The following is a 25669-nucleotide window of genomic DNA, read 5'->3' on the forward strand; positions in this document are numbered from 1 at the left end:
GAAGAGCACCGCACAGTGTGATTATTCTGGAATGACACAGGGATATGGCGAGCGCACAGCACATTGGGATTATTCTGGATTGACACAGGGATATGGGAAGAGCACAGCACAGTGGGATAATTCTGAAATGACACAGGGATATGGCGAGCGCACGGCACATTGGGATTATTCTGGATAGACACAGGGATATGGGAAGAGCACAGCACAGTGGGATTATTCTGGATTGACACAGGTATATGGGAAGAGCACAGCACAGCGGGAGTATTCTGGATTTACACAGGGATTTGGGAAGAGCACAGCACAGTGGGATTATTCTGGATTGTCACAGGGATATGGGAAGAGCACAGAACAGCGGGATTATTCTGGATTTACGCAGGGATATGGGAAGAGGACAGCACAGTGGGATTATTCCGGAATGACACAGGGATATGGCGAGCGCACGGCACATTGGGATTATTCTGGATAGACACAGGGATATGGGAAGAGCACAGCACAGTGGGATTATTCTGGATTGACACAGGTATATGGGAAGAGCACAGCACAGCGGGAGTATTCTGGATTTACACAGGGATTTGGGAAGAGCACAGCACAGTGGGATTATTCTGGAATGACAGAAGGATATGGGAAGAGCACCGCACAGTCGGATTATTCTGGAATGACACAGGGATATGGCGAGCGCACAGCACAGTGGGATTATTCTGGATTGACACAGAGTTATGGGAAGAGCACAGCACAGTGGGATTATTCTGGATTGACACAGGGATATGGGAAGAGCACAGAACAGCGGGATTATTCTGGATTTACGCAGGGATATGGGAAGAGCACAGCACAGTGGGATTATTCTGGATTAACACAGGGATATGGGAAGAGCACAGCACAGTGTGATTATTCCGGATTGACACAGGGATATGGGAAGAGCACAGCACAGTGGGTTTATTCCGGATTGACACAGGGTTATGGAGAACGAACAGCACACTGGGATTATTCTGGATTGACACAGGGATATGGGAAGGGCACAACACAATGGGATTATTCTGGAATGACACTGGGATATGGGAAGAGCTCAGCACACTGGGATTATTCTGGATTGACACAGGGATATGGGAAGAGCACAGCACAGTGGGATTCTTCTGGATTCAAACTGGGATATGGGGTCGCACAGCACAGTGGGATTATTCCGGATTGACAAAGTGATATGGGAAGAGCACAGCACAGTGGGATTATTACGGATTGACACGGGGATATGGGAAGAGCACAGCACAGTGGGATTTTTCTGGAATGACACAGGGATATGGAAGGGCACAGCACAATGGGATTATTCTGGATTGACACAGGGATATGGGAAGAGCACCGCACAGTGTGATTATTCTGGAATGAAACAGGGATATGGCGAGCGCACAGCACATTGGGATTATTCTGGATTGACACAGGGATATGGGAAGAGCACAGCACAGTGGGATTATTCTGGAATGACACAGGGATATGGCGAGCGCACGGCACATTGGGATTATTCTGGATAGACACAGGGATATGGGAAGAGCACAGCACAGTGGGATTATTCTGGATTGACACAGGTATATGGGAAGAGCACAGCACAGCGGGAGTATTCTGGATTTACACAGGGATTTGGGAAGAGCACAGCACAGTGGGATTATTCTGGATTGACACAGGTATATGGGAAGAGCACAGCACAGCGGGAGTATTCTGGATTTACACAGGGATTTGGGAAGAGCACAGCACAGTGGGATTATTCCGGATTGACACAGGGATATGGGAAGAGCACGGCACAGTGGGATTATTCCGGATTGACACAGGGACATGGGAAGAACACAGCACAGTGGGATTATTCTGGAATGACACAGGGATATGGCGAGCGCACAGCACATTGGGATTATTCTGGATTGTCACAGGAATATGGGAAGAGCACAGCACAGTGGGATTATTCCGGATTGACACAGTGATATGGGAAGGGCACAGCACAATGGGATTATTCTGGAATGACACTGGGATATGGGAAGAGCTCAGAACACTGGGATTATTCTGGATTGACACAGGGATATGGGTAGCGCACAGCATAGCGGGATTATTCTGGAATGACACAGGGATATGGAAGGGCACAGCACAATGGGATTATTCTGGATTAACACAGGGATATGGGAAGAGCACCGCACAGTGGGATTATTCTGGAATGACACAGGGATATGGCGAGCGCACAGCACATTGGGATTATTCTGGATTGACACAGGGATATGGGAAGAGCACAGCACCGTAGGATTATTCCAGATTGACACAGGTACATGGGAAGAACACAGCACAGTGGGATTATTCCGGATTGACACAGGGGTATGGAGAACGCACAGCACACTGGGATTATTCTGGAATGTCACAGGGATATGGGAAGAGCACATCACAGTGGGATTATTCCGGATTGACACAGTGATATGGGAAGAGCACAGCACAGTGGGATTTTTCTGGATTTACACAGGGTATATGGGAAGAGCATAGCACAGTGGGATTATTCCGGATTGACACAGGGATATGGGAAGAGGACAGCACAGTGGGATTATTCTGGATTGACACTGGGATATGGGAAGAGCACAGCACACTGGGATTATTCTGGATTGACACAGGGATATGGGAAGAGCACGGCGCAGTGGGATTATTCTGGATTGACACAGGGATATGGGAAGGGCGCAACACAGTGGGATTATTCCGGATTAACACAGGGATATGGGAAGAGCACGGCTCAGTGAGATTATTCTGGATTGACACAGGGATATGGGAAGGGCGCAACACAGTGGGATTATTCCGGGTTGATACAGTGAAAGGGGAAGAGCACAGCACAGTGAGATTATTCCGGATTGACACAGTGATATGGGAAGAGCACAGCACAGTGGGATTATTCTGGATTGACACAGTGATATGGGAAGAGCACAGTACAGCAGGATTATTCTGGATTGACACAGGGATTTGGGAAGAGCACGGCGCAGTGGGATTATTCTGGATTGACACAGGGATACCGGGAGCGCACAGCACAGTGGGATTATTCCTGATTTACACAGGGATATGGGAAGAGCACAGCACAGCGGGATTATTCTGGATTGACACAGGGATATGGGGAGCGCACAGCACAGTGGGATTATTCCGGATTGACACAGGGATATGGGAAGAGCACAGCACAGTGGGATTATTCCGGATTGACACAGGGATATGGGGCGGGCACAGCACCGTGGGATTATTCTGGAATGACACTGGGATATGGGAAGAGCTCAGCACACTGGGATTATTCTGGATTGACACAGGGATATGGGAAGAGCACAGCACAGTGGGATTATTCTGGATTCAAACTGGGATATGGGGTCGCACAGCACAGTGGGAATATTCCAGATTGGCACAGTTATATGGGAAGAGCACAGCACAGTGGGATTATTACGGATTGACACGGGGATATGGGAAGTGCACAGCACAGTTGGATTATTCTGGAATGACACAGGGATATGGAGAACGCACAGCACAGTGGGAATTTTCTGGATTTACACAGGGATAAGGGAAGAACACAGCACAGTGGGATTATTCTGGAATGACACAGGGATATGGGGAGCGCACAGCACAGCGGGATTATTCTGGAATGACACAGGGATATGGGAAGAGCACAGCACAGTGGGATTAGTCCAGATTGACACATGGGTATGGGAAGAGCACAGCACAGTGGGAATGTTCTGGATTTACACACCGATATGGGAAGAGCACAGCACAGTGGGATTATTCCGGATTGACACAGGGATATGGGAAGAGCATAGCACAGTGGGATTAGTCCGGATTGACACAGGGATATGGGAAGAGCACAGCACAGCGGGATTATTCTGGATTGACACTGGGATATGGAGAGCGCACAGCCCATGGAATTATTCCGGATTGACACAGGGATATGGGAAGAGCACAGCACAGGGGGATTATTCTGGATTGAGACAGGGATATTGGAAGAGCACAGCACAGTGGGATTATTCTGGATTGAGACAGGGATATGGGAAGAGCACAGCACAGTGGGATTATTCTGGATTGACACAGGGATATGGGAAGAGCACAGCACAGTGGGATTAGTCCAGATTGACACATGGGTATGGGAAGAGCACAGCACAGTGGGAATTTTCTGGATTTACACACCGATATGGGAAGAGCACAGCACAGTGGGATTATTCCGGATTGACACAGGGATATGGGAAGAGCATAGCACAGTGGGATTAGTCCGGATTGACACAGGGATATGGGAAGAGCACAGCACAGCGGGATTATTCTGGATTGACACTGGGATATGGAGAGCGCACAGCCCATGGAATCATTCCGGATTGACACAGGGATATGGGAAGAGCACAGCACAGCGGGAGTATTCTGGATTTACACAGGGATTTGGGAAGAGCACAGCACAGTGGGATTATTCTGGATTGTCACAGGGATATGGGAAGAACACAGAACAGCGGGATTATTCTGGATTTACGCAGGGATATGGGAAGAGGACAGCACAGTGGGATTATTCCGGAATGACACAGGGATATGGTGAGCGCACGGCACATTGGGATTATTCTGGATAGACACAGGGATATGGGAAGAGCACAGCACAGTGGGATTATTCTGGATTGACACAGGTATATGGGAAGAGCACAGCACAGCGGGAGTATTCTGGATTTACACAGGGATTTGGGAAGAGCACAGCACAGTGGGATTATTCTGGAATGACAGAAGGATATGGGAAGAGCACCGCACAGTCGGATTATTCTGGAATGACACAGGGATATGGCGAGCGCACAGCACAGTGGGATTATTCTGGATTGACACAGAGTTATGGGAAGAGCACAGCACAGTGGGATTATTCTGGATTGACACAGGGATATGGGAAGAGCACAGAACAGCGGGATTATTCTGGATTTACGCAGGGATATGGGAAGAGCACAGCACAGTGGGATTATTCTGGATTAACACAGGGATATGGGAAGAGCACAGCACAGTGTGATTATTCCGGATTGACACAGGGATATGGGAAGAGCACAGCACAGTGGGTTTATTCCGGATTGACACAGGGGTATGGAGAACGAACAGCACACTGGGATTATTCTGGATTGACACAGGGATATGGGAAGGGCACAACACAATGGGATTATTCTGGAATGACACTGGGATATGGGAAGAGCTCAGCACACTGGGATTATTCTGGATTGACACAGGGATATGGGAAGAGCACAGCACAGTGGGATTCTTCTGGATTCAAACTGGGATATGGGGTCGCACAGCACAGTGGGATTATTCCGGATTGACAAAGTGATATGGGAAGAGCACAGCACAGTGGGATTATTACGGATTGACACGGGGATATGGGAAGAGCACAGCACAGTGGGATTTTTCTGGAATGACACAGGGATATGGAAGGGCACAGCACAATGGGATTATTCTGGATTGACACAGGGGTATGGGAAGAGCACCGCACAGTGTGATTATTCTGGAATGAAACAGGGATATGGCGAGCGCACAGCACATTGGGATTATTCTGGATTGACACAGGGATATGGGAAGAGCACAGCACAGTGGGATTATTCTGGAATGACACAGGGATATGGCGAGCGCACGGCACATTGGGATTATTCTGGATAGACACAGGGATATGGGAAGAGCACAGCACAGTGGGATAATTCTAGATTGACACAGGGATTTGGGAAGAGCACAGCACAGTGGGATTATTCCGGATTGACACAGGGATATGGGAAGAGCACGGCACAGTGGGATTATTCCGGATTGACACAGGGACATGGGAAGAACACAGCACAGTGGGATTATTCTGGAATGACACAGGGATATGGCGAGCGCACAGCACATTGGGATTATTCTGGATTGTCACAGGAATATGGGAAGAGCACAGCACAGTGGGATTATTCCGGATTGACACAGTGATATGGGAAGGGCACAGCACAATGGGATTATTCTGGAATGACACTGGGATATGGGAAGAGCTCAGAACACTGGGATTATTCTGGATTGACACAGGGATATGGGTAGCGCACAGCATAGCGGGATTATTCTGGAATGACACAGGGATATGGAAGGGCACAGCACAATGGGATTATTCTGGATTAACATAGGGATATGGGAAGAGCACCGCACAGTGGGATTATTCTGGAATGACACAGGGATATGGCGAGCGCACAGCACATTGGGATTATTCTGGATTGACACAGGGATATGGGAAGAGCACAGCACCGTAGGATTATTCCAGATTGACACAGGTACATGGGAAGAACACAGCACAGTGGGATTATTCCGGATTGACACAGGGGCATGGAGAACGCACAGCACACTGGGATTATTCTGGAATGTCACAGGGATATGGGAAGAGCACATCACAGTGGGATTATTCCGGATTGACACAGTGATATGGGAAGAGCACAGCACAGTGGGATTTTTCTGGATTTACACAGGGTATATGGGAAGAGCATAGCACAGTGGGATTATTCCGGATTGACACAGGGATATGGGAAGAGGACAGCACAGTGGGATTATTCTGGATTGACACTGGGATATGGGAAGAGCACAGCACACTGGGATTATTCTGGATTGACACAGGGATATGGGAAGAGCACGGCGCAGTGGGATTATTCTGGATTGACACAGGGATATGGGAAGGGCGCAACACAGTGGGATTATTCCGGATTAACACAGGGATATGGGAAGAGCACGGCTCAGTGAGATTATTCTGGATTGACACAGGGATATGGGAAGGGCGCAACACAGTGGGATTATTCCGGGTTGATACAGTGAAAGGGGAAGAGCACAGCACAGTGAGATTATTCCGGATTGACACAGTGATATGGGAAGAGCACAGCACAGTGGGATTATTCTGGATTGACACAGTGATATGGGAAGAGCACAGTACAGCAGGATTATTCTGGATTGACACAGGGATTTGGGAAGAGCACGGCGCAGTGGGATTATTCTGGATTGACACAGGGATACCGGGAGCGCACAGCACAGTGGGATTATTCCTGATTTACACAGGGATATGGGAAGAGCACAGCACAGCGGGATTATTCTGGATTGACACAGGGATATGGGGAGCGCACAGCACAGTGGGATTATTCCGGATTGACACAGGGATATGGGAAGAGCACAGCACAGTGGGATTATTCCGGATTGACACAGGGATATGGGGCGGGCACAGCACCGTGGGATTATTCTGGAATGACACTGGGATATGGGAAGAGCTCAGCACACTGGGATTATTCTGGATTGACACAGGGATATGGGAAGAGCACAGCACAGTGGGATTATTCTGGATTCAAACTGGGATATGGGGTCGCACAGCACAGTGGGAATATTCCAGATTGGCACAGTTATATGGGAAGAGCACAGCACAGTGGGATTATTACGGATTGACACGGGGATATGGGAAGTGCACAGCACAGTTGGATTATTCTGGAATGACACAGGGATATGGAGAACGCACAGCACAGTGGGAATTTTCTGGATTTACACAGGGATAAGGGAAGAACACAGCACAGTGGGATTATTCTGGAATGACACAGGGATATGGGGAGCGCACAGCACATCGGGATTATTCTGGAATGACACAGGGATATGGGAAGAGCACAGCACAGTGGGATTAGTCCAGATTGACACATGGGTATGGGAAGAGCACAGCACAGTGGGAATGTTCTGGATTTACACACCGATATGGGAAGAGCACAGCACAGTGGGATTATTCCGGATTGACACAGGGATATGGGAAGAGCATAGCACAGTGGGATTAGTCCGGATTGACACAGGGATATGGGAAGAGCACAGCACAGCGGGATTATTCTGGATTGACACTGGGATATGGAGAGCGCACAGCCCATGGAATTATTCCGGATTGACACAGGGATATGGGAAGAGCACAGCACAGGGGGATTATTCTGGATTGAGACAGGGATATTGGAAGAGCACAGCACAGTGGGATTATTCTGGATTGAGACAGGGATATGGGAAGAGCACAGCACAGTGGGATTATTCTGGATTGACACAGGGATATGGGAAGAGCACAGCACAGTGGGATTAGTCCAGATTGACACATGGGTATGGGAAGAGCACAGCACAGTGGGAATTTTCTGGATTTACACACCGATATGGGAAGAGCACAGCACAGTGGGATTATTCCGGATTGACACAGGGATATGGGAAGAGCATAGCACAGTGGGATTAGTCCGGATTGACACAGGGATATGGGAAGAGCACAGCACAGCGGGATTATTCTGGATTGACACTGGAATATGGAGAGCGCACAGCCCATGGAATCATTCCGGATTGACACAGGGATATGGGAAGAGCACAGCACAGGGGGATTATTCTGGATTGAGACAGGGATATTGGAAGAGCACAGCACAGTGGGGTTATTCTGGATTGAGACAGGGATATGGGAAGAGCACAGCACAGTGGGATTATTCTGGATTGACACAGGGATAAGGAAAGAGTGCATCACAGTGTCATTACTTTGGATTGACACAGGGATATGGGAAGAGCATTGCCCATGGGATTAACTTGGGATTGAAGCACGGCTATGTGGAGAGTAAATAAAAGTGTGAATACTTTGAGAATGAAACAAGGACATGGGTCGAGCACGAAAAACTTTTACATCAATCAGAGCGAGCAATCGGGGTTTGAAATGACAGCTGATTTGAAATAGGCTGTGTCATACTGGAGAGGAGTGAAGCACAGTGTTGGTCAGCTTTGGAGTGTAGCACAGTGTCATCCTGCATTGGGGTGTACCACAGTGTCATACTGCATTGGACTGTAGTGCAGTGCCATGCAGCATTGGAGTGTCGCACAGTGTCATACTGCATTGGAGTATAGTGCAGTGCCATGCCGCATTGGAGTATAGCACGTATCATACTGCATTGGAGTGTAGCACAGTGTCATACTGCATTGGGGTGTAGCACAGTGTCATACTGCATTGGACTGTAGTGCAGTGCCATGCAGCATTGGAGTGTCGCACAGTGTCATACTGCATTGGAGTATAGTGCAGTGCCATGCCGCATTGGAGTATAGCACGTATCATACTGCATTGGAGTGTAGCACAGTGTCATACTGCATTGGAGTGTAGCACAGTATCTTACTGTATTGGAATGTAGCACAGTGTCATCCTGCATTGGAATGTAGCACAGTGTCTTACTGCATTGGAGTGCAGCACAGTGTCTTACTGCATTGGAGTGTATCACAGTGTCATACTGCATTGGAGTGTAGCACAGTGTCATACTGCATTGGAGTGTATCACAGTGTCATACTGCATTGGAATGTAGCACAGTGTCTTACTGCATTGGAGTGCAGCACAGTGTCTTACTGCATTGGAGTGTATCACAGTGTCATACTGCATTGGAGTGTAGCACAGTGTCATACTGCATTGGAATGTAGCACAGTGCCATACTGCATTGGAGTGTAGCACAGTATCGTATTGCATTGGAGTGCAGCACAGTGTCACACTGCATTGGAGTGTAGCACAGTGTCATACTGCATTGGACTATAGTGCAGTGAAATGCAGCATTGGAGTGTAGCACAGTGTCATACTGCATTGGAATATAGTGCAGTGACATACCATATTGGAGTGCAGCACAGTATTTTACTGCATTGGAGGGTAGATCAGTGTCGTACTGCATTGAGGTGTAGCATTGTGTCTTACTGCATTGGAGTGTACCACAGCGTCTTACTGGATTGGAGTGTACCACAGTGTCATACTGCATTGGAGTGTAGCACAGTGTCATACTGCATTGGAGTGTAGCACGGTGTCATACTGCCTTGAAATGTAGCACAGTGTCACCCTGCATTGGAGTGTAGCACAGTATCTTACTGCATTGGAGTGTAGCACAATGTCAGACTGCATTGGAGTGCAGCAGTGTCATACTGCATTGGAGTGCAACACAGTGTCATACTGCATTGGAATGTAGCACAGGGTCATACTGCCTTGAAATGTAGCACAGTATCTTACTGCATTGGAGTGTAGCACAGTGGCATACTGCATTGGACTGCAGCACAGTGTCATACTGCATTGGAGTGTAGCACAGTGTCATACTGCATTGGAGTGTAGCACAGTGTCATACTGCATTGGAGTGTAGCACAGTGGCATACTGCATTGGAGTGCAGCACAGTGTTCTACTGCATTGGAGTATATCACAGTGTCATCCTGCATTGGAGTGTAGCACAGTGTCATCCTGCATTGGAATGTAGCACAGTGTCATACTGCATTGGAATGTAGCACAGTGTCATACTGCATTGGAGTGTAGCACAGTGTCATGCTGGATTGGAGTGTAGCACAGTGTCATACTGCAATGGAGTGCAGTACAGTGTGTCCTGCATTGGATTGTAGCACGTGTCTTACTGCATTGGAGTGTAGCATAGTGTCATACTGCATTGGAGTGTAGCACAGTGGCATACTGCATTGGAGTGCAGCACAGTGTCATCCTGCATTGGAGTGTAGCACATCATCATACTGCATTGGAGTGTAGCACAGTGTCATCCTGCATTGGAATGTAGCACAGTGTCATACTGCATTGGAGTGTAGAACAGTGTCATACTGCATTGGAGTGTAGCATAGTGTCATACTGCATTGGAGTATAGCACAGTGTCATACTGCAATGGAGTGCAGTACAGTGTGTCCTGCATTGGATTGTAGCACGTGTCTTACTGCATTGGAGTGTAGCATAGTGTCATACTGCATTGGAGTGTAGCATGTGTCACACTGCATTGGACTGCAGCACAGTGTCATACTGCATTGGAGTGTAGCATAAGGTCGTATTGCATTGGAGTGTAGCACAGTGTCATCCTGCATTGGAGTGTACCACAGTGTCATAATGCATTGGAGTGTAGCACGTGTCATACTGCATTGGACTGCAGCACAGTGTCATACTGCAGTGGACTGCAGCACAGTGTCATTCTGCATTGGACTGCAGCACAGTGTCATACTGCATTGGAGTGTAGCACAGTGTCATCCTGCATTGGACTGCAGCACAGTGTCATACTGCATTGGAGCGTAGCACAGCGTCTTACTGCATTGGAATGCAGAACACTGTCATAGAACATTGAACATACAGTGCAGAAGGTGGCCATTCGTCCCATCGAGTCTGCACCGACCCACTTAAGCCCTCACTTCCACCCTATCCCCATAACCCAATAACCCTTTCTAACCTTTTTGGTAACGAAGGCCAGTTTATCATGGCCAATCCACCTTACCTGCACGTCTTTGGACTGTGTGAGGAAACTGGAGCACCCAGAGGAAACCCACGCTGACCGAATGACATTTGCTGTAGATGTATTTTCAGACAGTGATGCGATCAGCTGTAGTCTGTATTGTGGAGACAGTGATGAGATTTGCTGTAGTCTGTATTGTGGAGACAGTGATGAGATTTGCTGTAGATTGTATTGTGGAGACAGTGATGAGATTTGCTGTAGTTTGTATTTTCAGACAGTGATGAGATTTGCTGTAGTCTGTATTGTGGAAACAGTGAAGAGATTTGCTGTAGTCTGTATTGTGGAAACAGTGAAGAGATTTGCTGTAGTCTGTATTGTGGAGGCAGTGATGAGATTTGCTGTAGTTTGTATTGTGGAGACAGTGATGAGATTTGCTGTAGTTTGTATTGTGGAGACAGTGATGAGATTTGCTGTAGTTTGTATTTTCAGACAGTGATGAGATTTGCTGTAGTCTGTATTGTGGAGACAGTGAAGAGATTTGCTGTAGTCTGTATTGTGGAGGCAGTGATGAGATTTGCTGTAGTTTGTATTGTGGAATCAGTGTTGAGATTTGCTGTAGTCTGTATTGTGGAGACAGTGATGAGATTTGCTGTAGTTTGTATTGTGGAGACAGTGATGAGATTTGCTGTAGTTTGTATTGTGGAGGCAGTGATGAGATTTGCTGTAGTCTGTATTGTGGAGGCAGTAATGAGATTTGCTGTGGATTTGCCAACAGAGCACATTGGAAACATTTGTTACAACCTCAATGCAATGAAAAACTCTTCCTTTTGTTTTTTTTAGGCTTACTCTTTAATATCAGATGAACATTTAACACAGTGAGTGAGGGCAATGCTGTGCCCACCTACCTTACTGAGTGCTCTGACTGGAAAAATCTGACCATTTCTAATCAATGTACACGTTTAACCAGATTTAGACTTCCAGTTAGTAATAAGGAATGAGGAACTGCAATATTTATCGAAATTGGAAACAAAAGACGCCCTTCAGCCCACATTGTTTGTACCAGCTCTCAGAAACTACTAGTGATGGGCCCTCCCCCCACAGACCCGCTATCTTCCCCTTTCCAGTATATAACGTTCAAATGTATTTGGTTACTTTTCACACATCTGCCTTCTGTTAAATTAAGCTTCGCAAAGCTGTCAAATTCACCCAACATTGGAATTACCCTTTTAATAAAGGCGAAGGGGGTCAGATGAGTAACGTGAAGAAGTTTGTTTGTATTGTGGGCGCGATTCTCCGCTCCGCACGCGGCATGGGAGAATTGCAGGAGGGCCCCCCGACAAAATTGCGTGGCGCCCCCCACGATTCTACCCCCCCCCCCCCGGCCAGAATGGGCCGAGCGGCCTGCCGTTCGTGACCGTTTCCCGGCGGCGGCAACCACACCTGGTCGCTGTCGTCGTGGAAACGGCGAGATATGCCCGTTTGGGGCTTGTGGGGAGAGTACAGGGCTCTGGGCACCACGACTGTGCTCGGGAGGGGACAGGCCCGCGATAGGTGCCCACCGCCGCCCCACAAGATCAATCCGCCACGTCTTGCGGGGCGGCTGAGGGGAAAGACGTCTACAGCGCATGCGCGGGTTCGAGGTGTCAGCGTCCTGACGTCAGCCGCGCATGCGCGGGTTGGAGCCAGCCAACCTGCGTATGCGCGGCTGACGTCATTAGGCGCGCCGGCCGCGTCATTCTCGGCCGATGCCCCCGCGGCCGCGATTTACGGAGCGCCACTCCTAGCCCTGCAGGGAGGGGAGAATAGGGGGCGAGGAGTGGCCTCCGAGGCCATCGTGAAACTCGGCCGAGTTCACAACGGTCCTCCCGATTTTTCCTGGGAGCGGAGAATTCCGCCCATGGACTTTTTACCAAGGGCCCATTTGAACCTCACCAGGTTCCCTCTCTCTGTGTTTATCTGCCTGATCTTATATACAACATGGTATCATCCACGTAGTTCGAGGGGAGCTCATACTCCTCAAGCCAAACAATCAACCAAGGAACGTATGGCCCGTGGGCCCCACCCCAAAGTCTGAAGTCCCCAAAGGGTATGATGGGGAGGATGAAGACAAGGAGTAAACAAAGAAGAAGTTAAAAACACTGATGACAAGGAAAGGATGAGAGGAAATCCGTGCAGCCTCGGCGAGCGGTGGATGGCCCAGACGCTTTGGCTTCAGCACATTGTTTATGGCGGTGAGATGGAGAACAATATTTACGGCGGGACCGTCTGGGTGGAGAACCCTCCAAATGCGGTGAACGGCAACGTCTGGGTCTGAGACCCGAGACTCTGTGTCTCCATATCGGAATCAGGCGATCAGACACAGGGGGCGAGATTCTCCCATTCGGCGGCAGAGTGTCCACACTGTTGGAAACGCCGTCACCTTTCACAACGGCATGAACGGGCCACTGGGAGTTCCGATTCTGGCCCCTACAAGGGGCCAGTACAGTGCTGGAGCGGTTCACGCCGCTCCAGCCTCCCATCCCGGCATGAACTGTGCGTCGCTCCAACCTGCGCATGCGCAGTGGCGCCGGCATCAACGAGGACATGAGTAGTGGTGCTGGCGCCAACCCGAACATCTGTGGTGGCCTCCCTCAACGTGCCGGACCCGACGCAACATGGCGTTGGAGTTCAGAGGCTGGCGGGTAAGAAAATAGGCCCGGGGAGTGAGAGGCCGGCCCGTCAATCGGTGGGCCCCGATCGCGGGCCAGGCCCCATCGGAGGGCACACCCCGGGGTCGGAGCCTCCCTCCCCTCCCCACAGGCTGACCCCCGATCCTGCGCGCAGAGTTCCCACCGGCTGCGACCAGGTATGGACGGCGCCGGCGGGACTCTGCCTTTTCAGAGCGGCTGCTCGGCCATTCCGGGCCGGAGAATTGGAGGCCCGGCCGCCTACAGTGGCCCACAACCACGCCGCACCAAACGCGACGACGGCTCCGTGGAGAATCGCGTGCTGCCTGCGGGGCGTGGGTCAGTTGCGGGGATTCTCCGGCCCGGAGAATCCCGCCCCAGGCATTTTGGGATCACAAAAAGAAGATGACATAGTTGAATGTATAGGTCTGTGGAACTAGAATAACCAGTAGGACCGGAGTGGAGTTCCTCCGAGGAGCCGCCGGAGCGGAAGACTGTTAGGCCGAGGGTGATCTAGGTGACGCTTCATGAGCTGACCTCGAAATTGGCCGTGGTATAAAAAGGGACCGGTTTGATGAACAGCGACCTCTGAAAACCAACTAGGACCTTCACCAAATTGACCGCCTGATCAGGTGCAAAGTGTAGTAGAAGACAACACCTATTTGGGCGATGCCCTTGGAAATCTTGTGTGCTGCGCACTTTTGCACAGACGTTAGGGAGCAACAACCCCAACCGAGTCTGGAGTTGGCCACCCATCAACATTTTGCCCGGGGCTACCCCCGTTCCAGAATGAGGAGAAGAGAAAGCATGCCAGCCTGGTATCCGTCAAACCTGTGTTTTGTTTATTCAAATTCTGCTTTACCATCTGTAAGGCGCGTTCCACCAATCCATTTGACACCAAATGATAAGAAGCGGTACAAACATGGCAGCTGCCATGAGCCTTCCAGAAGGCAGCAAACTCCTCACCAGTAAACAAGGCCCCATTTTCCGTAATGTGCACCTCCGGTAATCCGTGCGCGGCTAAGCTACGTCAAGTATGTATCGACATGTTGAGACACATGGAGCCTAAAAACGGGACATTGAAATCCGCATGAACCCATGCCCAGACCCATGGCTGCAGAAGCACTGCTGCCAGAAGCTTCTGATAGGCTTGACAAACAGAGCAGCGCTGGGCCACCAGCCCAAAGTCGGCATTGATGCCTGGCCACCAGACATAACTCCTGGCCAGCATTTTCCAGATGTGCAGCACGGAGGTCTTTCAGAACTAATGGTTGGCCTTTCGCCAAGTCTCATGCCCCACAGGAGGACACCGTCCTCAACAGTCAGCACTGACATTTTGGTAGAGAAGGGCTTTGGAAACTGTCGCCGTGGTACACCAGTCAAAGCAAATGTCGCACCTTAGCCAGCACTGCATCCATTCTGGGATGCCAGCAGCCATCAAGGGCAGAGTGCCCATGAAGCTTCGGACCGCGACAATTTTGTCGGCCGTGGGCAGATCCACCGGCACCATGGGCAAGGGGCAATGTCTCAACATGTCTGCATTTGCTATCGATGTGCTTGCCGATGTTTGAAAGAATACTGGTACGTAGTCAAAAGCAGAACCACCTCTGGATCTGGGCCAATGCAATTGGCGCCACTGCCGTATCTTCGTGAAACAGGCCAAGCAGTGGCTCCGAAATTTTGAAAAAATGGTGGCATAAATGTAATGATGAAACCGTTTGACTCCAAACATGACCGTCAGACCCTCGTTCTTGATATGCGCATAGTTACACTCTGCGGCTGTCAATGTCCTGGAGGCAAAAGTTATCGGGCGGTTGTGGCTGTCACCCATGCGGTGGGAAAGGGCGCCGTTGATGTCGTACGGTGATGCATCGCACATCAGGTACAGGGACTTAGCTGCGTTGAAATGAGTCAGTACTCTGTACGAAACCAATGTCTGCTTCATCAAGCAGAAAGCAGCCTCCTGTTCATCGTCCCAAACCCACGGCTGGCGTTTCTGCAAGAGAAAATGAAGGGCGGCCAGGAATGTTGCCAAATTTGGTATAAACGGTCTTAATACTTGATCAGGCCCAAGAATGAGTGAAGCTCCATTGTGTAATGCGGTGCAAGGGTCATCTTGATTGCCTGTATTTTGTTGGTGACTGGGTGTAATAATAATAATTGCTTATTGTCACAAGTAGGCTTCAATGAAGTTACTGTGAAAAGCCCCTAATCGCCACATTCCTGCGCCTGTTCGGGGAGGCCGGTAACGGAATAGAACCTGCGCTGCTGGCATTGTTCTGCATTACAAGCCAGCTGTTTAGTCCACTGTGCTAACATCCTGGTCAACCAGGTACCATAAATACATCCCCTCCTTCACATTGAAGGTGCACATCGCTTTACGCAGGCGGACGCAGAATCTGTAAATCGCTGCAGCGCTGCTTCAAGCTCTTCTGGTGCTCAGCCTCCACAATCAACACAACATCAAGATAGACGGCAACACGGGAGAGACCTCGTAATATATCTTCCATGATGCACTGAAACACAGTAGATGCCATGAAACGCCGAACGGGAGTTGGGTGTATTCATATAAACCCTCATGAGTAATGTAGTTTCTCAAGGCTCTGTGCAGTTTAAGCTGTAAATAAGCATTGTTCATATCTAACTGGGTGAATGTCGAGCCATCTGCCAGCGTGGCGTAGAGATCTTCAATTCGAGGGAACGGGCATTGGTCCAAACTTGAAGCCGTATTGACAGTTAATTTGTAATTGCCGCAAAGGCGGACAGTCTGATCCGGTTTCATCACCGGAACCACCGCCCAGTCGGTGAAATGAACCAGCTGAATTGTACCGAGGCTGTCCAATCGCTGCAGCTCAGCCTCTGCCTTACCAACGGCCGCCGAAGCGACTGGGCGAGCATGAAGAAAACGAGGCGAGGCCTGCGGATCCACTTAGAATTTCCCAACAGTCTCCCTTTCCCATGGCCGGGACCGAAAACGCCAGGGACTTTCCGTAGCACCGTATATACACCTTTTTCACCTTCAGGACACATTGCAACTCAAGCTGCAAATGGTGCACCCTATCCCAGCCTAGCAGGTTGGGAGCCATCTCCCTGCAACACAATGAGGGGAAGGCTCAAAGATTGACGTCCTTAGATCACAGGGGTGAGCGTGGAGCCCCCAATAGACTAACCCCCCCCCCCCAGTATATAGAGTGAGGCGGACAGCTGAATCAGCAAACGACAGTCTACTCACCCCGTGTCGGATCTGGTCGAACATGTGATGCAGCATCACCGAGACCACAGCACTGTGTCTAACTCCATTTGAATGAAGTGCCCGTTGACCCGTACAGGGATGCGAATAGGGGCCCTGCCAGCATAGCCACACAGTGCAGCTGCATGTCCCACCTGTCTTCCGCTTCTTCAGGGTCGTCCGAATATAGGGCCTGAGCATGGGGCCGACGCCTGCCTAATTCCGGGCTGTCATAGCATTGTCCTGCTGACTGCATCGGTGACTCCGACGTCCAGACTTCTCACAGGGGGTGGAGTCAACCCCTCCCAAATCCGGAGAGGGTATTTGCCGCAGCCGAGGACCGGGAGACCTTGGACACACTACATTGCGACAGTCTGTTTTAGTCGCTGAAAGGCAGTGAGAGGGGTCGGCGTCGGACAACATTCACCTCAATTCCCTGAAATTCCTGTACGCCCTGGGCGGTACTTTCCTGTGACAGAGAAATCTACAAAGCCTGCTGGAATGTTCAGGAAGCTTCACACAGAAGCCTTTTTTGTACGTCGAGATTGTTAATACTACAAACCAAGCGGTCACAGAGCAAATCCACCAACACAGACCCAAATTTGAAAATGAAATGAAATGAAAATCGCTTATTGTCACGAGTAGGCTTCAATGAAGTTACTGTGAAAAGCCCCTAGTCGCCACATTCCGGCGCCTGTCCGGGGAGGCTGGTACGGGAATCGAACCGTGCTGCTGGCCTGCTTGGTCTGCTTTAAAAGCCAGCGATTTAGCTCAGTGAGCTAAACCAGTAATTTGCATTACTCAGTGATTTTCCACAACTGGGAGACATATTCGGCAACTGACTCCCCTTCCGACCTTTCTGCCAGATTGAATCTGCACCGTTGCACAATGATGGACGGTGTCAGGTTGAAATGAGTTCACACCAACTTGATGAGCTGGTCAAATGCTATCGTATCCGGCATTGCCGGAATCATGAGGCCCCTAATTATGCCGAATGGGTGCGCACCGCAGACCATCAATAGGATTACAGTGTGCCACTCATTTACGGTTATGTGGTTGGCATGGAAAAAGTATCGCAAACGTTCCGCATACTGATTCCAAGACTCAGCTTAGGGTCAAAAACATCCAACCGACCAAACAAAGGTATAGTGAAGGCTCAACGCTGTACCTTAGTCGCAGGCAAAGCAAAGTCTAGGAGAGATGGCGTAGGTGGCAGAGTAGCACGTCGACAGTTCCAGTCTATCTTTGTCGCCAGTTTAATAAAGGCAAAGGGAATCAGACGAGTTATTTATAATATGTAACTACGTACAAAGGGGCCTGGTTAGACTTCACTGGGTCCTCTCTCTCTGTTGGCCGGTTCCTATCTGGCCAACCTTATACACATGTTAATAGCACCATACTCCTCATGCCACACGGGGAAACCGATCAACCCAGCCCCGTGTGTTCTGTGCAGGTTGTTACAACATTGACCACCAATATTCCTTCACAGGCTCATTCCTGACACAACAAACACAAGTTTACAGGCACAGCAATCTTCCCAAGCCCTCAGTTTCACCATCCTATCCAGCAGCCATGCCTACAAGTCCTCAAAGTGTTGGAAAAATGTCTGCTTGGGCCACAGGCTGGACGCGAATCAACGCAAGGTTCTGGAAATAGAGGGTGGGTCACTCGGTAGTTAAAAGACAGAAAAGCAGGAACTGAGCGGAGAGGAGGAGACATTTTCACGAAGCTGTCACAAGTGTGATGGGCTGAACGCTCTGCCATGTGATTCCAAACCTGTTGAGTAAAATCCTGATATGGTCAGATGGACTTTCATTTCAACATTCTGTCCACTTTACATGCTGCTAAAGTTAATGCGAAGCAGTTATGAAATGAAATGAAAATCGCTTATTGTCACGAGTAGGCTTCAATGAAGTTACTGTGAAAACCCCCTAGTCACCACATTCCGGCGCCTGTCCGGGCAGGCTGGTACGGGAATCGAACCGTGCTGCTGTCCTGCTTGGTCTGCTTTAAAAGCCAGCGATTGAGCTCAGTGAGCTAAACCAGTTAGGGAGACAAACAGACAGGGGCAAGAATGGACAGGAGCAAGGATGGGCAGGGGCAAGAGTGGAAAGGGGCAGGAGTGGACAGGGACAAGAGTGGACAGGGACAGGAGTGGACAGGGACAAGAGTGGACAGGGACAGGAGTGAACAGGGACAAGAGTGGACAGGGACAGGAGTGGACAGGGGTAGGAGTGGACAGGGGCAGGAGTGGACAGGGGTAGGAGTGGACAGGGGTAGGAGTGGACAGGTGTAGGAGTGGACAGGAACAGGAGTGGACAGGGGTAGGAGTGGACAGGGGCAGGAGTGGACAGGGGTAGGAGTGGACAGCTGTAGGAGTGGATAGGGGCAGGAGTGGACAGGGACAGGAGTGGACAGGGGCATGAGTGGACAGGGGCAGGAGTGGACAGGAGTAGGAGTGGACAGGGACAGGAGTGGACAGGGACAAGAGTGGACAGGGACAGGAGTGGACAGGGGCATGAGTGGACAGGGGCAGGAGTGGACAGGGGTAGGAGTGGACAGGGGTAGGAGTGGACAGGGGTAGGAGTGGATAGGGGCAGGAGTGGACAGGGACAAGAGTGGAGAGGGGCAAGTGGAGAGGGCCAAGTGGAGAGGGGCAGGGGTGGACAGAGGCAAGAGTGGACAGGGGCAGGGATGGACAGGAGCAGGGGTGGACAGGGGTAGGACTGGACAGGGGTAAAAGTGGACAGGGGCAGGAGTGGACAGAGGCAGTCAAGTGGCCTGGGTCAGTCGAGTGGTCAGGAGCAGTCGAGTGGTCAGGAGCAACAGTGGACAGGGGAAGTTGTGTGGACAGGGGCAGGAGTGAACATAAGAACATAAGAACTAGGAGCAGGAGTAGGCTAACCTGTCCCTCGAGCCTGCTCTGCCATTCAATGAGATCATGGCTGATTTTTTGTGGACTCAGCTCCACTTTCCGGCCCGAACACCATAACCCTTAATCCCTTAATTCTTCAAAAAACTCTCTGGGCGGTATACTCCGCTAAGGTCAAAAATCGCGGAGGCCGTCGTGAACTCGGCCGTGGTTCATGACGGCCTCGTGCCGCTCCCCGCACCTAATTCACCCCCACGGGGCTAGGAGCGGGCCCCCATCGTTCCCGGCGGCGACCTCGGCCACCAGAAATGACGCGTGAACGAGCTTTTCATGATGTCATCCGCGCATGCGCGGTGCCGTCTTTCTCCACCGCCGCCCGGCAAAACGTGGCGGCTTGATCTTGCCGGGCGGCGGAGAGGAAAGAGTACGTCCGTTTAGGACGCTGGCCCGACGATCGGTGGGCACCGATCGCGGGCCTGTCCCCTCTGGAGCACAGTCGCAGTGCTCCCGTCCAAATCGGGCCCCTAGATGCCCCAAACGGGCATCTGGCGCCCGTTTCACGAATGCAGCAACCAGGTGTGGTTGCTGCCGTGGTGAAAAGGGCGTGAAGGGCCGGCCGCTCGGCCCATCCGGCGAGCTGAAATTTTTCTGAGAGGGGGGGGGGGGGAGAATCGCGGGGTGCCGGGGGGGCGTAAAAAATGTCGGGAGGCCCTCCCGCGATTCTCCCAGGCCGCGTGGGGAGCGGATAATTCCGCCCTCTATCTCTATCTTAAAAACATTTAATGAAGGAGCCTCAACTGCTTCGCTGGGCAATGAATTCCATAGATTCACAACACTTTGGGTGAAGAAGTTCCTCCTAAACTCAGTCCTAAATCTACTTCCCCTTATTTTGAGGCGATGCCCCCTAGTTCTGCGTTCACCCGCCAGTGGAAACAACCTGCCCGCATCTATCCTATCTATTCCCTTCATAATTTTATAAGTTTCTATAAGATCCCCCCTCATCCTTCTAAATTCCAACGAGTACAGTCCCAGTCTACTCAACCTCTCCTCATAATCCAACCCCTTCAGCTCTGGGATTAACCTAGTGAATCTCCTCTGCACACCCTCCCGCACCAGTACGTCCTTTCACAGGTAAGGAGACCAAAACTGAACACAATACTCCAGGTATGGCCTCACTAACACCTTATACAATTGCAGCATAACCTCCTTAGTCTTAAACTCCATCCCTCTAGCAATGAAGGACAAAATACCATTTGTCTTCTTAATCACCTGTTGCACCTATAAACCAACTTTTTGCGACTCATGCACTACCAGGTCTCTCTGCACAGCGGCATGCTTTAATATTTTATCATTTAAATAATAATCCCGTTTGCTGTTATTCCTACCAAATTGGATAACCACACATTTGTCAACATTGTATTCCATCTGCCAGACCCTAACCCATTCACTTAACCTATCCAAATCCCTCTGCAGACTTCCAGTATCCTCTGCACTTTTTGCTTCACCACTCATCTTAGTGTCGTCTGCAAACTTGGACACATTGCCCTTGGTCCCCAACTCCAAATAATCTATGTACATTGTGAACAATTGTAGGCCAACACTGATCCCTGAGGGACACCACTAGCTACTGATTGCCAACCAGAGAAACACCCATTAATCCCCACTCTTTGCTTTCTTTTTTGTTGACGGGGCAGTCGAGTGATCAGGGACAATCGAGTGGACAGGGGAAGTCGAGTGGACAGGGTCAGTCAGGTGGACAGGGTCAGGCAAGTGGACAGGGGCAGTTGAGTGGACTGGGGTAATTGAGTGGACAGGGGCAGTTGAGTGGACTGGGGTAATTGAGTGGACAGGGGCAGTTGAGTGGACAGGGGTATTTGAGTGGACAGGGGTAGTTGAGTGGAGAAGGGTATTTGAGTGGACAGGGGTAGTTGAGTGGACAGGGGTAGTTGAGTGGTCAGGGGTAGTTGAGTGGACATGGTCAGTCGAGTGAAGAGGGGTAGTTGAGTGGACAGTCAGTCGAGTGAAGAGGGGTAGTTGAGTGGACAGGGGTGGTTGAGTGGACAGAGATAGTTGAATGGACAGGGTCAGTCGAGTGGACAGGGGTGGTTGGGTGGACACCTAGTTGAGTGGTCAGGGTCAGTCAAGTAGACAGGGGCAGTTGAGTGGATGGGGTAGTCGAGTGGACAGGCTTAGTCGAGTTGACAGGGGTAATGAGTGGTCAGGGTAGTTGAGTGGGCAGGCATAGTTTAGTGGACAGGGGTAGTGAGTGGTCAGGGGTAGTTGAGTGGTATGGGGTAGTAGAGTGGACAGGGGTAGTTGAGTGGTCAGGGGTCATAGAGTGGACAGGGGAAGTTGGGTGGATGGGGTAGTTGGGTGGTCAGGGTCAGTTTAGTGGACAGGGGTATTTGAGTGGACAGGGGTAGTTGGGTGGACAGTGTCAGTTGAGTGGACAGGGGTATTTGACTGGATAGGGGTAGTTGGGTGGACAGGGGTAGTTGCGTGGTCGGGGTATTTGAGTGGACAAGGGTAGTTGAATGGTCAGGGGTAGTTGAGTGGTCAGGGGTAGTTGGGTGGATCGGGGTAGTTGAGTGGACAGGGGTAGTTGAGTGGACAGGGGTAGTTGGGTGGACAGGGTCAGTTGAGTTGACAGGGGTATTTAAGTGGTCAGGGGTATTTGAGTGGTCAGGGGTATTTGGGTGGACAGGGGTCGTAGAGTGCACAGGGGTAGTTGATTGGACAGGGGTAGTTGAGTGGACAGGGGCAGTTGAGTGGACAGGGGTATTTGAGTGGACAGGGATAGTTGAGTGGTCAGGGGTATTTAAGTGGTCAGGGGTAGTTGAATGGTCAGGGGTAGTTGAGTGGTCAGGGATAGTTGAGTGGTCAGGGGTATTTGAGTGGATAGGGGTAGTTGAGTGGACAGGGGTAGTTGGGTGGACAGGGGTATTTGAGTGGATAGGGGTAGTTGGGTGGACAAGGGTATTTGAGTGGACAGGAGTAGTTGAGTGGTCAGGGGTAGTTGGGTGGACCGGGGTAGTTGAGTGGACAGGGTTAGTTGGGTGGACAGGGGTAGTAGAGTGGACAGGGGTTGTAGAGTGGACAGCGGTATTTGAGTGGACAGGGATAGTAGAGTGGACAGGGGTAGTAGAGTGGACAGGGATAGTAGAGTGGACAGGGATAGTAGAGTGGACAGGGGTAGTAGAGTGGATAGTGGTAGTTGAGTGGACAGGGGCAAGAGGTTTAAAGGGGCTTTAGGTTAAAGTCCACCTTTATCTCCTGTGTACTTCCACCTTCTGCTTTTATTTGTATGATTCCAAAATGTGTCCTTTTTAATAGAAAGACTTGTAATTATATACCTCCTTTCTCAGCTCCAGGACATCCCTGGGCACCTTGCTGTCCAGCAGGGCATGGCGGGGCAGGGTGTGCCGGGGAGTGCCGGGGAGTGCAGGAGTGTAGCGGGGTGTTTGGTGGTGATAACTGGGAGGGGGAGGGGAGTGAGTGTGTGTCGCAGAGACAGGTTAATGCTTAGGATTCAAATCAGGGGTTCAAATCTTGTCATGGCAACTAGTGGAAGTTAAATTCAATTCATTAATGAAATATTCTAACTGAAAGCTAGTCTTGGTGCTCGGATCGAATGTTGTTAAAACACAACTGGTTCACTTATGTCCTTTTGGGTTGGAAATCCGCCGCCCTTACCTGGTTTGGCCGACATGTGACTCCAGAGCCACAGTAATGTGGTTGACTATTAACTGCCCTTGGCAACCACCTCAGTTGAAGGGCAATAAGGGATGGGCAACAAATGCTGACCCAGCCGGCAACACCCACATCCCGTAAATCAATTAAAAAGAAAGAATGAAGCACTTTCCCAGTTGTCATAGAACAGTACAGCACAGAACAGGCCCTTCGGCCCTCAATGTTGTGCCGAGCCATGATCACCCTTCTCAAACCCACGTATCCACCCTATACCCGTAACCCAACAACCCCCTCCTTAACCTTACTTTTATTAGGACACTACGGGCAATTTATCACGGCCAATCCACCTAATCCGCACATCTTTGGACTGTGGGAGGAAACCAGAGCACCCGGAGGAAACCCACGCATACACGGGGAGGACGTGCAGACTCCACACAGACAGTGACCCAGCCGGGAATCGAACCTGGGACCCTGGAGCTGTGAAGCATTTATGCTAACCACCATGCTACCCTGCTGCCCAAATGTGGGTCCGTCAATGTACACACGGCAGATTGAGAATGACCAGATAGTCTGTGCTAGTGATGTCAATTGAAGGGTAAATATTGGCCACATTAGAAAGCTGGAACTCCACTGCTCTTCTCCAAAATTGTGCCGTGGCAAGTAGATTGGAGGTAGGGGCCTGGTTTAAAATTCCAGCCAAAAGACAGCACTCGCTCAATTCTGCATGGGTCAGCCAGCCTTAACTTTGTTCTCGAACGCCTCTGGAGTCACGCTTAAACCCAGAGAGTGGGACTCAGGAGTGAGAGAGCTGCCCCTTGAGCTGTGCCTGCGCTTCCAAACAATTCAAAGAAAAATGAATTAAATTTGGGGGAATGGCTGGTACTCGTGTGAACTGGACCTGGATAAAGTGAAACGGATTCGCAGTACAGACCAGTAGCAGTCATTTTTCAAGCTTTACAGGTTCTGACTTCTGCTTTGCCAGCTGCACTGAATCTCAGCCATTGCCTGGGCCGTGGCACTGTGCTGTAGTTAAACACAATCTGATCCATACCTTGTCAGTGACTGCTCCACCCGGATCTCTCCTGCTGATTTCTGAAGTCTCAGGCCGCTCGCTGAACGTTTCGTTGTTCCCCTCTGAAGGAAGCTTTATTTTTCAGCAACTGCTTCTCGCTTTCGGTCTTTGTAGTTAGTTTCCTTTCTTATCTGCCTGAGCGGGACGAAGGGTGGCAGGAAGTTACAACGCACTCGAGTCACGTCAATGCATTTGCAAGGCAGTGACAGCAGGTTCCTGTTTCATGGATAATTTTGTTGCTCATCAACCATCGGACCGTTAGAGGAAATGAGAGGGCAGGGTGAGTAAGACTTCCCATAATACTGCAATCAACGTAACCCATCGCACAGTCCAATTTGATCCGTTTTGTGTACATTGGTTAAACATAACTTCACTGAAACAAGTCAACATGTGGACAGAGTCAGAAGGTGTTGGGGTTTTCCATTGCGAGGGTTTTAATGTATTCCTTGATCTAAAATTCTGCCCATGGTGGCTCTTCATTAACAATTGAAATTAGATTTGAGCTGAATTTGCTCACTCAGTTTTTTTAAAATCGATCATTGTGCCCTCCATCCAACTCCCGTTCCCATCACACATTCCATTAATTCATTCCCGAACTTTGGAAATTGTAAAATCCTCTTTCAGATGAGATTTTCCCCCTCAGTTAGTTGTAGATGATGGTGATATTAATGGCAAGTGTGGTTTAAATAGCAATATATTTTGATTTATTTTATGCATGTTGATGGGTAGAATTAACTTTCAGTTCAGAATTTGCCCATCAGAATCAAAACTGAAATCATTAAATGGCCTGCATCTTGCCAATTGTGAAAAGATCACATGAATTTGGAAAGATAATAATCTTTATTATTGTCACAAGTAAGCTTACATTAACACTGTAATGAAGATACTGTGAAAACCCCTAGTCGCCACACTCCGACGCATGTTCGGGTACACTGAGGAAG

At 50.0% G+C, this 25669-nt stretch overlaps 1 protein-coding gene across 2 annotated transcripts in view; it reads right to left on the reverse strand.

The window, feature by feature from the left end:
- The window catches only part of LOC119978474 (leukocyte surface antigen CD53-like), a 102988-nt gene extending 78102 nt beyond the window's left edge, over positions 1 to 24886 (reverse strand). The window contains exon 1 of one of the 2 annotated variants that reach the window (XM_038820134.1): positions 24708 to 24886. The gene's annotated coding sequence lies outside the window, so the exon portion shown is untranslated. Of the gene's footprint in view, positions 1 to 17097; positions 17494 to 24707 lie in introns of those variants that run through there. The other variant, XM_038820135.1, reaches the window with a different exon arrangement.
- Positions 24887 to 25669: the final 783 nt, after the last annotated feature.

Source organism: Scyliorhinus canicula, chromosome 15 (assembly GCF_902713615.1).
Source record: "Scyliorhinus canicula chromosome 15, sScyCan1.1, whole genome shotgun sequence".
Classification (NCBI taxonomy): Eukaryota; Metazoa; Chordata; class Chondrichthyes; order Carcharhiniformes; family Scyliorhinidae; genus Scyliorhinus; species Scyliorhinus canicula.